The sequence below is a fragment of the Octopus sinensis genome, linkage group LG9 (assembly GCF_006345805.1).
Source record: "Octopus sinensis linkage group LG9, ASM634580v1, whole genome shotgun sequence".
Lineage (NCBI taxonomy): Eukaryota > Metazoa > Mollusca > Cephalopoda > Octopoda > Octopodidae > Octopus > Octopus sinensis.
Genome location: NC_043005.1, coordinates 56,962,954 through 56,979,019, shown reverse-complemented (window position 1 = coordinate 56,979,019; position 16,066 = coordinate 56,962,954). Strand labels below are relative to the sequence as shown.

General features: G+C 36.1%; 1 protein-coding gene across 5 annotated transcripts in view; it reads right to left on the bottom strand.

The window, feature by feature from the left end:
• LOC115215523 (serine/threonine-protein phosphatase 1 regulatory subunit 10) overlaps positions 1 to 16,066 on the bottom strand; it is a 157,209-nt gene that overhangs the window by 87,975 nt on the left and 53,168 nt on the right. The window lies entirely within an intron of this gene.

Below are 16,066 nucleotides of genomic sequence, written 5' to 3'. Positions count from 1 at the left end.
TAGCAGATAAAGACCAGAAACTGGGAAAATGCTTCTGGAGAAGGAAAATCTTTGGATTAAAATACTATGTAATATTCATCCACGAAGAATGAATGATAAGGTTTTAGACTTTGGAATTGAAAACTGCAGGGGTAAGGTGTACTTTTAACAGCTGATATTAAGAAGACAAAATAGCTACAGTTAAAGATTAAATAGGAACACTGCATATAATATAGACAGATCTTAGACTTGGGAAAAACCGTATGAGGAGAAAGACTATCATAAATGTTATGTTTTATTAAGATCTTGTTCCTTTTTACATATTTTAAAAAATCATTGGATAGATGCAGTAGGAATTTAACAGATATTAGTTTTTCTTTCAGTTGATAGTTTTTATAACAAATTATTTAAAGTGACCAGGAAAAAGGAAAATAAAGTCAAGACAGAATATATGATAATACCTTTCATTAGTAACTCCATTGATGATACTTATATAAATGCAATACACAAGGACACATAGAAAGAGCACATGACCTTTTGTTAGTTAAGGTTAAGAGTACAAATATACAAATTAGCTATAAACTAAGACATGTATTGGTGATTGTTTAATTAAAGCATATTTTTGATGAACTTTGAAAGCTTCGGAAAGATTTGCCTTTGGACTTGTGATATTCCAAATTCTACCTTGGGGTGGGACATGTTTAAATATTATAATGAATATTTGAAAAGCATAATGAGGAAGAGGACCAAATACAGGGAGTATAGTTTATAGAAGGTGATTTTAAAATCGGTTAATGATTCTATAGATTCGTTAACTCTTGAATACAAAGTCATGCAAAAGAATTAACAGTTTGTAACTGCAACATATTAAAAGAATGGGCAGGAAGATGTGGAATGTATTAAATTCATCATAAGATAAATATGATATAGTATTGGCAGATAAGGCTGAGGGGAATTTTGTCATTATTTGTAAAAAGTATTAGGTTTTGAGTTATGATCAGGAAGCAACTTTAAGGGTAGTAGTGTGCATATGATGATAACTGATTGATGCTAATGAGGTAGTAAGAAAATTAATACCAGAGGTAGAAAAATTAAGTGGCTCCAGTGCAGAAGAACAGGACAAAGTTATTCCAAATATTTTTTTAAATTCCAAAATTGCATAAAGTCCCCTACAAGAGTAGCTTTATTACAGGTGCTGGAAAACATACCAATAATAGCAGTCTATATTAAGGATGCATTAAATGTTGTTAGGTCATCCTCTATAAAGTACTGCAAAAGAATATTTTACAATTCAGGTGTTACCTTATTCTGGAGTATTAAGTTCAGTAGCAAATTTTTAAACAAGCAGCAAAAGATTAAGGTAGTTTGGACCATGCATATACTAATATACAACTACTACATACTAATCTTGATCCGAGAAGAAAAAGTATAATTAAGGTTATTAATATAGTGTCTCAAAGATTATAAATATATTGCCACTAAAAATGGTGACAGTTCTTTTCTTTTTATCATCAGATGGATAGTAATTTCAGCCCCTTATTTGCATATATGTATATATGTCTTCATGTGTTAAGGTCATCTAAAGACATTTATTCTCCTGTACACAATTTGTCCGACGAATCTCTCACCCACAACTCTATACTATTTCGCTTCAAGCTCTTGCTTCGTGCAGATGGGGGGGGGGGTCATCCCACATTAGTGATCCCAGAGACACCATCATCATACATAATGCCAACCAGGTCACCGGTGCTCTCCATCGCTGGTGGTCTTATATTCACCTCTCTGTATCTTAAGGGTAGGCTCTGGCACATTTTCACCACTTCCTTTGTTTGCTCTCTCTCTTTCCCAAATGGTATAGCGATGTATCTCCTATATAGCAAGACAGTTATTAATCATTTGTCGGCACACAGTATTTCATTAAGTAACTGCAATATACTACAAAGTATATTAAACGTGTTTATAAATCAATACCATGTACTACTGTGTAGCAGTGCACTTAAATCACATTCTATAGAAAACCTGTAGAAATGACCTTAACAAGCAGGTCACTTGTTCTATTCCCTCTGCCATACTTTAATCTCTCATAACTTAGCACAAAGCCACCTTCCTCAATACTACCACCCTGCCTCAGTTGAGGAGTTTTATCTTACTAGTTACTTGGTGACCATGCTGGTGCCACTTAAAAGAAACCCAGTATACTACATAAAGTGGTTGTCATTAGGAAGGGCATCCAGCTGTAAAAACCATGCAAAAGGAGGCAGTGGAATTTGACACCGTCCTCTGGTTTGTCAGCTCCTGTCATACCATCCAATTCATACCAGCATGGAAAATGGATGGAAGATAATGATACTATATATATATATGTATATATATATATATTGGGTTGGTGCATAATTATTGCAGCTTTTTTCAACAAATTTTATACAACAAAAACAATAAAACATTTTTAAATGATTATTCCGGAGCATATTCACCACCTACTTCAATTACTGCTTCCCATTTGCTTGGTAGGCGGTCAGACCACCATTTAAAGATGGTTTTGTTAAATATTGTCATTGTTTTTGTTGAATAAAATTTGCTGAAAAAAGCCGCAATAATTATGCACCAACCCAATATATACGTATGTATGTATGTATGCATTTATATATATATATATATATATATATATATATATATATGGATGTTGAGGCAGCAAGGGTGTTAGGCATGAAGTTACTGTTGATAATAGTGAAAGGACAATGAAAGACAAATAGAAAGTTAGAGAGGAATTATGTATGAAAGAAATAAAGAGAGAGTGGAGGGAAGACAGTAAGAAAGGATTTTATGAGATGATGAGTAAAAGATTTGCAGCAAACATGCAAAAAGACAAAGTTTATGTTGTCATTGCATCTTCAGTTATTTCATCTACTTTTCAGCTTCCCACCTCTTTCTGCTTTTGTTTGAAGTGCACTTTAGTATATAAAATACTGGCATTGTTAGTTTAAAGTAATATTTTGCTACAAAAGAAGAAAGTCTCTAAGATTCTCTGTATATATGTATATGCTATGTATGTCAGAATCTGTGATGCCTATGTGTATGGGCATTCATTAAACTGGAGAAAACCTTTGACGGAGTCCCCTACTCTGTGATTTGGTGGCCTCTGAGGGAGCTAGGGGCAGACAAAAAAATCATACAAGCCATGCTGGGGGATGGAGGGACTGTCGGAAAGGTGAGAGTTAGCCACAAATACATCAAAGAATTTTGGGTACATGGAGTTCGCCAGAGATTGGTTCTCGGTCCCCTCCTGCTCATTATTATCTTCCAGGCCATAAAAGACAAGTTTTAAGACTAGCTATCATTGGGAACTCTTATATGCTGATGACCATGTTCTCATTGAGAAATCTGCATTAGAATTAGAAACAAAATCTCAGGTGTTAAAACAAAATCAAAGGGCCTTAAAGTTAACTTGGCCAAGACCAAAGTTCTAGTAAGCAGGAAAATAGATAGGGTTTCAATTTCCTCGGGTAAATGGCTTTGCTCAATATGTAGGAAAGGTGTAGGCAAGAATTCCATATAGTGTACCTAGTCCAAGCTATAGATACACAAAATGTGAAGTTGAATCACAGGAAGATTAACAGAGAAAGTAGTGTTTATACATGAAATATGTGCAGGAGTAATAAATACTAACGACACGTGGGAAATAGATTTTCTTGAATGCATTGGAGGCTCCCTTAAGTTAGTGGATAATTTCTGTTACCTAGGTAAAGTATAGTAAGAATAGAGTAAGAATAGGATTGAGTAAGTTCAGAGAGCTAAGTAATAGCTCTCATAGTCTTTCTCTCAAAATGTAAGTCAGATTGTTATGATGCATGTATACAAACAGCAATGCTACATGGTGGTGAAACATGGGATGTGAATGCAGAGGACATCTCAAGGCTTGATAGAAGTGAAACCAGTACGCACCTCTGGATGTGCACCAGCAGTATGCATGCACAACAAAAGTACAAATGTGTTGAGAGAACAACCGAGTATAAGAAGAATTAGATGCAGTATGCTGGTATGATCATATGTCATGCATATTGATGAGGGCAGTTGCATAAAGAAGTGCTAATTATGAAATGTAGAGGGAACCTGAAGAGGTAAACCTTGGAACTTGTTGGATAAAATAATGAAGAATGACCTCCAGAGGTTGAACCTCACAGATGAGATGACAAAGGACAGATATTGGCAAACCTGCTATGCTCAGACAGACCAGTCCAGTTAAGCAAAAATGAGGTTCTAAAAGTATATCACTTATGTCTATCCCTCTGCATCAAATCTGTCCTTGATAAATCCCACCCCCAACAACTAATCCTTGTAACATTCACGCCACCCACAACTTAACTTTGTAACACCCTCTCCTCCATCACTCACTCTTCTGACTATTTACTCAAGTGATGTAACTAAAAGAGCAGAACTGTACATATTTCCACTTCTTACCCCTATATAATCCTCATTTTACCAATGGCAGCTCTCTCCACATTACTCCGATTTGTCCCACAACTTTTTCAACACTTACATTCTTTTGACTTCCTCTCTGACACGGTTTATCCCTCCTGCACCCTTCCCCACTCACTTTACATCATCTTTGCCACTAACTGATCCAATCTATTTGCACCACCTTCCCCTCCAACTGATATTTCTGACTGACCATGCACCCACACCATGTTCACTCACTACATTTCCCTCTATCCATCTACCACTCTCCTTTCCATTCCCATGGACTTATTTAACCACCCATGCCATTTATCTTACATTCATGTTCCTGAAACTTAAGGGTATGCCCAAACACATCTACACTACCATCTTTCCCAACTGGGGTGACCATATATCTCCTTACAGCAAGACACCTGTCCTATCCCTCTATTTACCTGGCATATAGTCACCTCTCTCAATACTACTCCCCACTCAGTTAAGGGGCTCTTATCTCGTGAGTTACCTGATGGCTTCAATAGTGTCAGTTCCACATAAAAGGTACCCAATACACTCTGTAAAATAATTGGCATCTAGCTGTAGAAACCATGCAACTTCTATATCTTTATTGCTAGTCAGTTGGTTAAATGTCTATCCAACTATCTCATCAATTGTTTGTTTAATGCACTGGTTAAACAATCAATCAGTTGTTAGTTAAACATTTTCCATCACTGTCTGCGACCTTTTCAGAAGTCACTGAGAAGGCCGTGAAGAGCAGCAAAAGAACTTTGACTAGCAAACAACCAACTGATTGTTTAATTAGCACATTAAAACGATCGTTGAGGTTAGACATTTAACCAAATGACAAGCAATAAAGATGTGGAGCTGGACCTGTGCATATGTTTTTATTATTGGCATAATGACTCTAAGACACACAAAAATTTGCTTCAACACGAAATCACATCAAGAATCTTGCAAACCAAATACAAAAATGAAGTAAGATTGTTTACATCTTGTCATAGCAGATAACTACTTGCAAAGGAAAAGTGACACAAAGTATATGACAAAGTCTATAGTTTTCAGAGAGGTCTCTAAAGAGTACAGTTCTAAACCTATGCAGACTTTTACATCACCTAAAGAAATAAATATTTTGAACAAAGTCCAATAAACACACACACATTATATATGTATGAGTGTGCATTTGTGAGTATGTTTTGCTAAGTATTTCTCACTCTGTTCATCATAATCATCATCTTCCCATAACTAAAGATGTTTTCACATGATATTGGAAATGAATCACAACAATGGTATGAAACTGACAATCACTCACTACTATCACAAAGTGTAAGACATGGAGACAAACATGTACACACATAAACATGTGGCTTCTTTCAGTTTCCATCTACCAACTCCACTTGTAAGGCTTTGGTTGGCCTGGGCCTGTAGTAGAAAGCACTAGTGTCACAAATTAGGCTTGGACCCAAAAACATGTGGCTGGGAAGCAAAATTCATAACTACACAGCCATGTCTGCACCAAGTTCAATTTCACTTTTTTTCTTTTCAAACATCTTTTTCCTATTTTGATATACAACCTTTCTTTTTTCATTATTTCTTTCCCAACACAATACTTTTGCATTAGATATTATTTTAAAATAAAAAGACACAAATAAATATTTAATTGACATGTGTGTATGTGTGTGCATATATATATATATATATATATATATATATATATATATATATATATATATATATATCATCTACTGGCACTTGTGCCAGTAGCATGTGAAAAAACATTCGAGCAAGGTCGTTGCCAGTGCCACTGGACTGGCTCCTGTGCAGGTGGCACGTAAAAGCACCCACTACAGTCTCAGAGTGGTTGGCACTAGGAAGGGCATCCAGCTGTAGAAACTCTGCCAGATCAAGATTGGAGCCTGGTACAGCCATCTGGTTCACCAGTCCTCAGTCAAATAATCCAACCCATGCTAGCATGGAAAGCGGATGTTAAACAATGATGATGATATATATATAGTTTAATGTACACAGTATAAAGTTATGAGCTACTAATAGTTTCATACATTGGAGATATTTTCTAGGCAGGTTTTAATAACATACCAAGTGTCTACAAGTAATCTCAGGCTCTGAGCACATGGTCTATACAAGTAACAAATCAGGAAAATAGAATAATCTGGAGAGCGTGGTGTTCTCCAACTCACCGAAACAAACTTGTCCATATGTTTGCAATTTGTGAAAATTTCTCATCTGAAAGTTAGCAGTGCAGTGGAATTCTTAGATCTAAAAAGGATATGCAATCTTCCAGCTATGCATAACTTACATTTGTTTAGATCCATTAACATACGGTATAAATAGATGTAGTGCACAATAAAGTAGACTGTAATGGTATGGGCATAAGATGTGCATGGAGGATGACAGCTGCGTAAACAAGTTCTGCTAGCTCAGTGTGAATGGTACCTTTGAAAGAGATAGACCAAGGAAGACTTGCATCTCACAGAGGAAATGACACAAGGCTGTGTTGCCTGGCAAGTCGCAGTATTGAAGAGTACCTGACCACAAAAGACCCAACCAGCACATAACCAAAGCATCCAAAATAGCAATAATGATGTAGACTGAGATATATATATATATATATATATATATATATATATACACCACTAAGTCACCTGTGGCTGCTTCACACACATTTTGTCACCATCTCCTTTTTCTACCATCCACTTTCCTGTCACTTACATTCTCTCACCACCCACCATCACCTTTATCACTCAACCTTCTGGCCAATCACACAGTCTATGTAAAGGAATCTAAATGGGACTAATTTTTTCCAGTGTGCAGTAGTCTCCCTCACCTTCCTCTTTTTGTACTGCCTCTCATCACCCTTTCTCACTCTGACTATCATTATACTCTTCATCCTTCCCTCTTCTACCAGGTTGCACTGCTTTCTCTCATTGATCTACTGGCCACTTTTCTTTTACAATACATACACGTCTCAGAACTACATTAAGGGTACACGTGTCTGTGGAGTGCTCAGTCACTTGCACGCTAATTTCATGAGCAAGCTGCTCTGTTGATCATATCAGCTGGGATCCTCGTCGTCATGATCGACGGAGTGCTCCTTTAAAATATACACACACACCTGTATATACATATACACACATCAGCAGACCTAGAGTATTCAAATTGCACACCTTGATAGAGGAACTTCTCTTTTTACACTAACTTTCTTCCTCTTCTTCTCCAGTGAATAACAAGATCCAAGCAAAAGCTAGCTGTAATCATTGAGTCTTTGACAAAGGAGGGATGCAAGCTGTCTAACATCCACAAAAAGCTACAGGTTGTTTACAGAAATATCACTGACAAGAGCAATGTGCACAAATGTATGAAGAAGTTTAAAGAAGGGGATACCAGCACTGAAGACAATCCACAGAGGCAGACTATCAATTGTGATTGATGACATGAATCACCAGAGAGTTAACAAACTGATTCATGCAGACAGAACAAGCTTGCAGCACAAGTGGATTGCAGTTACAAAAATCATGGAAGTCTTTTAGTATTGCCAAGTGTGTACAATGTAGGTACCCCAGCAGTTGACACTAGATTTCAAGGAAATAAGGTTGGTAATGTGCACTGATTTACAAGAAGCATTTGAAGCCAATGAAGACAAGTTTTGCTTTTATTTGTTCCCCACCCCATCCAGTAACAGTAGTGAAACATGGTTTTATCTCTATGATGCAGAAATGAAAGTAGAATTTACAGAATGACATCACACCTCTTCGCCAATGCATAAGAAGTTCAATAGCCAGTAATTGGTACAAAAATTCCAGGGTGATTGTGTCTCAAGATGACAAAGGTATCATTCTCCTTGATTTTCTGCAATGTGGCTATACTATGAATAGTGGATCATGCACTGAGACTCTCAAAGAGCTTAGAGAGAGCTATTAGGTGAAAGAGATCAAACAAGAATTTGAAAACAATCCACATTAACCTTGACAATGTGTGAGCACACACATTTTTAGCAATAAATAAGGCAATCAGCAAATTGGGCTGGTTAGTGTCCCACCACTATCCAACCCGGATCTGATGCCTGCCAACTTCCACCTGTTTTGTTCCATTGAAGGACAATCTTTCATTTAAGGATTTGATGACACAGATGAAACGAAAGGAACCATGATAAAATGGGAACCACATATGAATTCTTTTCAAAGAAGATTTGAGAACTGTATTCAATGATGATGCAAGTGAATAACTTGTAAAGGAAATTATGTAGAATAGTACCACTGCACAGAGGAAATTGCATATGTTACTCTACCAATATACACCATTTGAACAAGGAGAATGATAACCAATGTTAGTTAATAAAAAGATTATGCCCACCATGAGCATTTTTTTCATACAACCACTTTATATACATGCATATATATGTATTGACACATGTACATGTGTGTGTGTATATATATATATATATATATATATATATATATATATATATAGAGAGAGAGAGAGAGAGAGAGAGATACTGACACATATACAAATATATATACATGAAGATAAAGGTAAGCTCTAGACATTACTGTCTTGAGCTCTAGGACTTATAGGGCCAGTTAACCAGTTTCCATGGCATATAAGTGACTGCGATCATAACACTGCCCTGAACAACACTATTCAGTAGCAAGCTAACTCATTTAAAGCTGATGATATTCTAAGTGAAAGCTCTAAACTTCCCAATAGCAATCGTACATCTAACTATACCCACAAGATATACAATATATATAAATACACACACAATATACATATATAAAATGTTCAACCATTTTTGTAAATACCTATATCCCTTAGCTACTGCGAATGGATAAGGACAAATATCTAGTAGACGACACCTGTTGGAGCAGAAACATGCAACCATGGCTTATCTCCAGACAACAAACTTGCAGTTTTCTTTAATGGTATGTTATCTTTGGAGAAACTTTGATATTATCTTCCCTTCTCATATGAAACTATTTTTAATTACCATGTGGTACTTGTGACACATTCTGCAGAGATGGAGATAATTTTAATAAATCAAGAATTTATGTTGTATGTGGTATGTAATAAAACTAGATTTGTCTCTGTTGTTTATGTACATGCTACATGTCACTCTAAGTTATTTCTCTTAGTTCATTTTTGTTCAATTTATACGTATGTGTGTGTGTGTATATACACATAATCCAAACAGACTGGTGTTGGTCTTCATTGGTAGGACTTGTATTATTCAGAAACGTTAACAAAAAGGATACAATGAAATTGTTATGGGGAGTGGAAAATCCAAGTTTCAGATAGAGTTCTTCTTCAGGGAAAAGTTGAAAGAAGAGAAATTATAGAATGACAGCTAAGCTTCACATCTTCTAAATTAGAAAAAACTGGCTGCAAATGATGAGGAACACAATACAACATGAACTTAGTATGTAGACAGGAGGTAGTATGAGAGAGAAGCTTAGAGAGGGAGGGAAAAGGTAAGAGAAATGAAACGAGGAACAAAATACGCCTAAGTGATGGTGAGGTGAAAGCAAAAATTGAGATGAGAGGGGTGTTGAAGGATAAGCAAAGGGCTGCTGAACAAAGAAGTGGCATAGGAGTAGAAGGAAAACTGCTAAGATGAAATGATATGGTGTAGGAAAATTTTTGAGTAGTAGTCAGCTCAGAAGATGGACTTTGGAAGTTGCAGATGAGTTTGTTTTTCAATAGAAGGTTGGCTGGGTGGAAGGTGAGAGAGAGAAATTCAGTCTGTAAGTGTGCATCAAGAAGGTAAGAAAGCAGTGGTACAGTCAATGGCCTAGACCTAACATAGATTCTCTGCTTGATGACACAAAAGCAATGTCCATGGTGAAAACCATACTTTTCCCAACCAGGAATGATAACATCTTAGATCTCTGCTTCACCAACAATGTGGAACTTATCCACAATGTTCTCAGACCACAACTGAACCTGAGTACCACTGATTCAAGAGGAAATATTACATTCTCTTACATTGATAAATGAAATCCAAATCAATACTGCAAAATTAGTGAAGCTGAAGGAGTTGGAAGAATGGTATAACAGATTTAATGTGTTTGGAATGAACACAAGAGCAGTGCAGGGATGGAAATTAGTAGATTTGTGGTGCACAGTGATGGATAGGTGGACATTGTTTATAATGGAGATATTTAGAACATAAATATCCAGTCCATGCTAATACATAACATGGATGATAAATGATGATGAAGCTAGCAGAAGTATCGGATATGCTGAACATAAATTCCAAGGTAATATATATGTATATTGCTGACAGCTAGGGAGCACACATGAAAAGTGTGTGTGTGTGTGTGTATATATATATATATATATATATATACACACACACACACACATACATATATACACACACACACACACACACATACAAATACATACATATGTGTATAAAATACATACATATATATATATATATGTATATATATATATATATATATATATATACAAACATCACATACATGTATATATATATACTCATATTTATACAGATAAGCTTATATACACACACACATCTAGGCACATGCACTCACATTCACACATACGTACACACACCTCTTACACAGATAAATTTCCCAAAGAAAAAAAAAAGTTAATGCCATCAAGATGTCAAAAAGCTTTAAGAATCTGGGTCTACAATTGTTCCTTCTATTGCAGAAAACAATTCACCCAACAACCTAATTAAAGCAGCCCTGAACAGCAACAGATTTACCAAGTCCCAATGCAAATACGAAAAAGAAGAGTGAATTTATCCATTCTAATACATATGTCAGGCCATACTTAGGCATACTTCTTAAAATGCTGAAGCTCCAAGAAAGAAGCCCAACACAGAGCAGTATTAATGTTTGAGCTTCAAGTGAAAAATCTAACAGAGAAGGCAACAACAATGCAACCAGCTCTGTAACTATTAATGATAATAACCACAGAGGTGTAAGAACTGAAGTGGAAGCAACAGCTCTCAAGAAAAGCAACCCTAACACTACCTCTCAAAGTAGTAATAAAGAAAAAGGAACTAGCCAAAGACTAATGAAACTGGATTAAAAGTATAAAATACTAAAAAACAAAAACAAAAGAAACAGAAATACAGTACAAGACATGCAAATCATTTGCAAATTTTCCCTAAATAGTATCTACTTGTATGGTGACAAACAGGTACTTTGCATATCAAAAGCTCAGGCAAAGTGAAACAAAAGGTATTAACTGCTCCCTACTCAGTCAAAAAATGGAGCCAAAACACACCCTAAGAAGGCCATAACCCACAGTACACCAGCAGTCGGGAAGACCCCCAAAAAGCTGCATATAATGCTGTTCAAGTTACAGCAGTAGAACAACAAAATTTCTCAGGTATGACACAGGAGATAATGCAGCAATTGTCCTTTCATGATTACAGATGAAACTAAGCTATGCACATCTTCACAGAAGCCCACCGCAAATAGGAGACCTAGGAGGGCCATACCACTGCCACCATGCCAAAACATCTTACCAATCCTACCATCAAACATCAGAGGCCTGTTGCAGTTCAACCGTAAAAGCAAAACTGCATACCTGAGGAATGCATGCAATCTTGCATGCAATCAAGGCATGTGCATTGCACTTATATATAGAAGCATCTATCTGCTGACATAAGTGATATAAATATACACATACCAATGTATGCTGTGTTCCATGCAGACAGAAGAGAAAGAAGTCATGGTAAAGTTGTGATGTACATCCATGTTACACCCTTAAACCTGTTGTCGAATTCAAGCTCAGTTTGTAACACAGAGGGTATTAAAAGAAATGATGAGGTAATATACGCATTATATCATCCACCTGATGCCTCAAATCTTGACAGTACATTTGAGGAAAGTCTTTAGATAATAAAAGTACTAACAAAACTAGATCAATGCATTAATATATTTTCGATGGGTGACTTCAACTTCTCCAACATCAGATGGCCCAAAGGAAAAACAATCTCAAGAATGACATGCAAAGATTGCAGTCAAGCAGAATCTCTGCTTGATGACACAAAAGTGATGTCCATGGTGAAAACCATACTTTTCCCAACCAGGAATGATAACATCTTAGATCTCTGCTTCACCAACAATGTGGAACTTATCCACAATGTTCTCAGACCATAACATATTAGAACTAACAATGCCTGGTCCAAAACTAATTAAAGATGTATTCCACACAGACAGCACCCAAACCCTATCATCCAGTCTGAACTTCTACAAGGCTGACTAGAACTCAATTGAAAAACAGATACTCAAGCAAAATTGGCTTAAAAGTTTCTCTATGCAAAACACTGACATGAAACTCAAAGAATGTATGTCAATAAGGCATGCCATATGGATTAAATTTGTCCCAGAGAAGAGAGTTATTACACACAAAAACATTATTCCCTGAGACAAGAAAGCCTTTATGAGATGGAGAATAAAGATCTCAGATTGCTTAAATAAATAACAGCAAGAAATCCCAAACCAAAGAGGTACTTTAACACATCAAAATTAAATGCCAACCCTCACTTGAAAATGAGAGGAAAAAAAGAAATCAAGGAGGTTGAAAATATTAAAATGAATCCTAAAACCTTCAAGTTTGTAAAAGTGTCTGCCTCAGTGCTCTACAAAGTAGGACCACTGTTTGAAGAAAATAGCTCACTGACTACAGATCTTGTGTGGATAAGTGAAATACTAAATAAAAAATTCCAAAGTGTTTTCAATTCTCCACTGGGAAATATGAAAAATAAGCAGCTCCACACAAGAAAGAGAGAACAATTGATTACATCAACATAAAGGAAGAGGATGTAATATTGATTTCATTTCAAATTTTGGCACAAGGCCAGCAATTCCAGGGGAGAGGGCAATTTGCTTCCATTGACCCCAGTACTCAACTGATGAAAGGCCAAGTTGACCATGGTGGAATTTGAACTCAGACCATAAAGACGGATGAAATGCCACTAAGCACTTTGGTTGGCATGCTAACAATTCTGCCAGCTCACTACATTAAAGACGATGTAATATTGATATGTAATACTAACAAGATGAACCCAAACTCAGCAAAAGGCCCAGGTAGATTTCTGGCAGGTATGCAAGAAAGCAAACTTGCCAAACTACTAGTCAAGTCATGGAACACATTGTCAGAAGAGGCTGATCACATACCTAGAAGAAAATAATCTGCTCACAAACATGCTACATAACTGTAGTAGCTGTGTGAGATGGCTCCTCCTTAGACAGAAATATTTTGACTGGGTATTGAAACAACTCAGATGTAGATGTGATATATCTTGACTTTTCCAAGGCCTTCAACAATGATATGTCACAAATTAAGTGACCTTGATATCACTGGGACACTAAGGGAGTGGCAACATGACTTCCTAAAGCTAAGTCAAACAGTCATAGCCAACAGTGCTCTCTCTGAGGAGACATGAATTCTCAGGAGTCCCTCAGAGAAATGTGCCAAGATTACTAGTTTGTGACAGCTCTCTTGGACATGTCATTAGTCATGCAGTCAACCACTCTTGACTATCTGATGCTGATGATACAAAAGTATTGTGGGCAGTCAAGGCTAACACTCTAACACTGCAGAAAGACCTGGATGCAATATATAAGTAGACTGATGAAAGTAAAATGCAGTTCGATGTTGAGAAGTTTCAAGCACCCTACTACTGGCCCACAAACAAATACACAGGACCATGGGGTAGTGCAAGCCCAAAGTCAGAGTCAGTGCATGACCGGGGAATCAACATGAGTAATGATACAACATACCATGTGCATATTACTAAGATGGCAGCACTGTGCAAGCAAGTGGGTATTGGATTCTGAGATCATTCAGGACAAAGAAAAATATTGTGCTATCATCAAGAACATTTGTTCTTATTTGCATAGATTATTGCTCCCAACTGTGGTTGCCACAAAATGTCTAACAGCAGAATACAAGGAATTCCAATGCCACTGCACAAAGATTAACTCAGTGAAATAGATGAGCAACTGGGAAAGACTAAAAGAATGGCAGAGAAACAACATGTAAAATATGCATTTATTTATGTGTGTGTGTGTGTGTGTATGTATATATATATATATATATATATACACACATACACACACATATATACATATTTAATGTCCACCTTCCATTCTGGCATGGGTTAGATGGTCTGACAGCTTCTAACAAGGTTACAGTATTGCATGGAGCCCCGGTGTCTGCTTTGGCATGGTTTCTACTGCTGGATTTCCCATTGATGTCACCAAGTAACTCATTAAACAAGACCTCCTCAACCTAAGCAAAATATCATATGTATATGTATGTCGTCATCATCATCGTTTAACGTCCGCTTTCCATGTTAGCATGGGTTGTATATATATATATATATATATACTTCACACATATACATACATACATGCATGCATGTGTGTGTGTGTGTATACATATACATAGAGAAGTTTATATATGTACATATATATTTATAAACTTCTCTGCATCATGATCTGAAATGTAAGATCTTTTCTTCCCTGATGAAGGAAGCTCGATTTATCCAATGTTGATTGCTTCCATTACAGCCTGCATATTGTGATGAACTACATCTACCAACATTATGATGGATCTCCAAGCCCCAGAAATAGCTGTTGGACTTATAACACTTTACTTCCCCGCCTTTAAATTTCTTTGTTGTTTGTACTCTGTGTGTATATATATGTATAAATGCACAGGTTAACTTCCTTGATGTCACTCTGGATTTAATGTTTCTGAATTGGCAGGTGGTAGTGGATTATATAGGGACAATGCTCTTTCTCAATCCATAGGTTTAGCAAGATTAATGTTAAAAGGTTGTGGAAAAAGCTTTTTAAATTCCTTAAGTGCCTCGGTCTGTCTATTTCCACAGCAGATTAATATAGTAAGATTAACTTCCTTGATGCCACTCTAGATTTAAGTACAGGGCTTTACTAACCATATCATAAACTGAATGAATGCTTAAAATATGTGAACAAAAATTCTAATCATCCTAGAGGCATTATATATTCTATCTTAAAAAATATATCAACACATATTTTGAGGCTTTCTGTTAATGAGAATGTATTTGCACAAAATAAAATTCTATAACCATGAATTAGCTGAAACTGGGAATAAGGACAAAATTTAAGATTGCTTTCCCTATAATCTAATGAACATAATTTTTCTACATTTTTTTTAGTATTTATAAAATAGCTAGATAACTGTCATGGCATGGAATTTCTATGTTTACTTTTTATTCTTTCATTGTCTACAGACATCATAAGTTTAAATATAACAAAGAATTTAGTAAAATAACTTAGTTATCATTCAGCTAGTGTTAGGAAAATAAATTGTGACTGAGGTTTGGTGGAAGATTTTAATTCAAAACTTATGAAAACAAGATATTTGTACTCAGAGCCAGAGCCGGTTTCAGCTGGGTTGGTAACGAAAGGGTTAAATACTAAAACTGGCTTTTCTTATATTTCTTCTTAACACTCTTTTTGTACGCTTTCATGTATTATGCATATTATTTCAGTTCACTTTGAATTTAACCTGTTTTTAGGTTTTTTCAGATATATTGGACATTTTGTCTATATCTAAAATATGCTGACACAATAGAAATAAT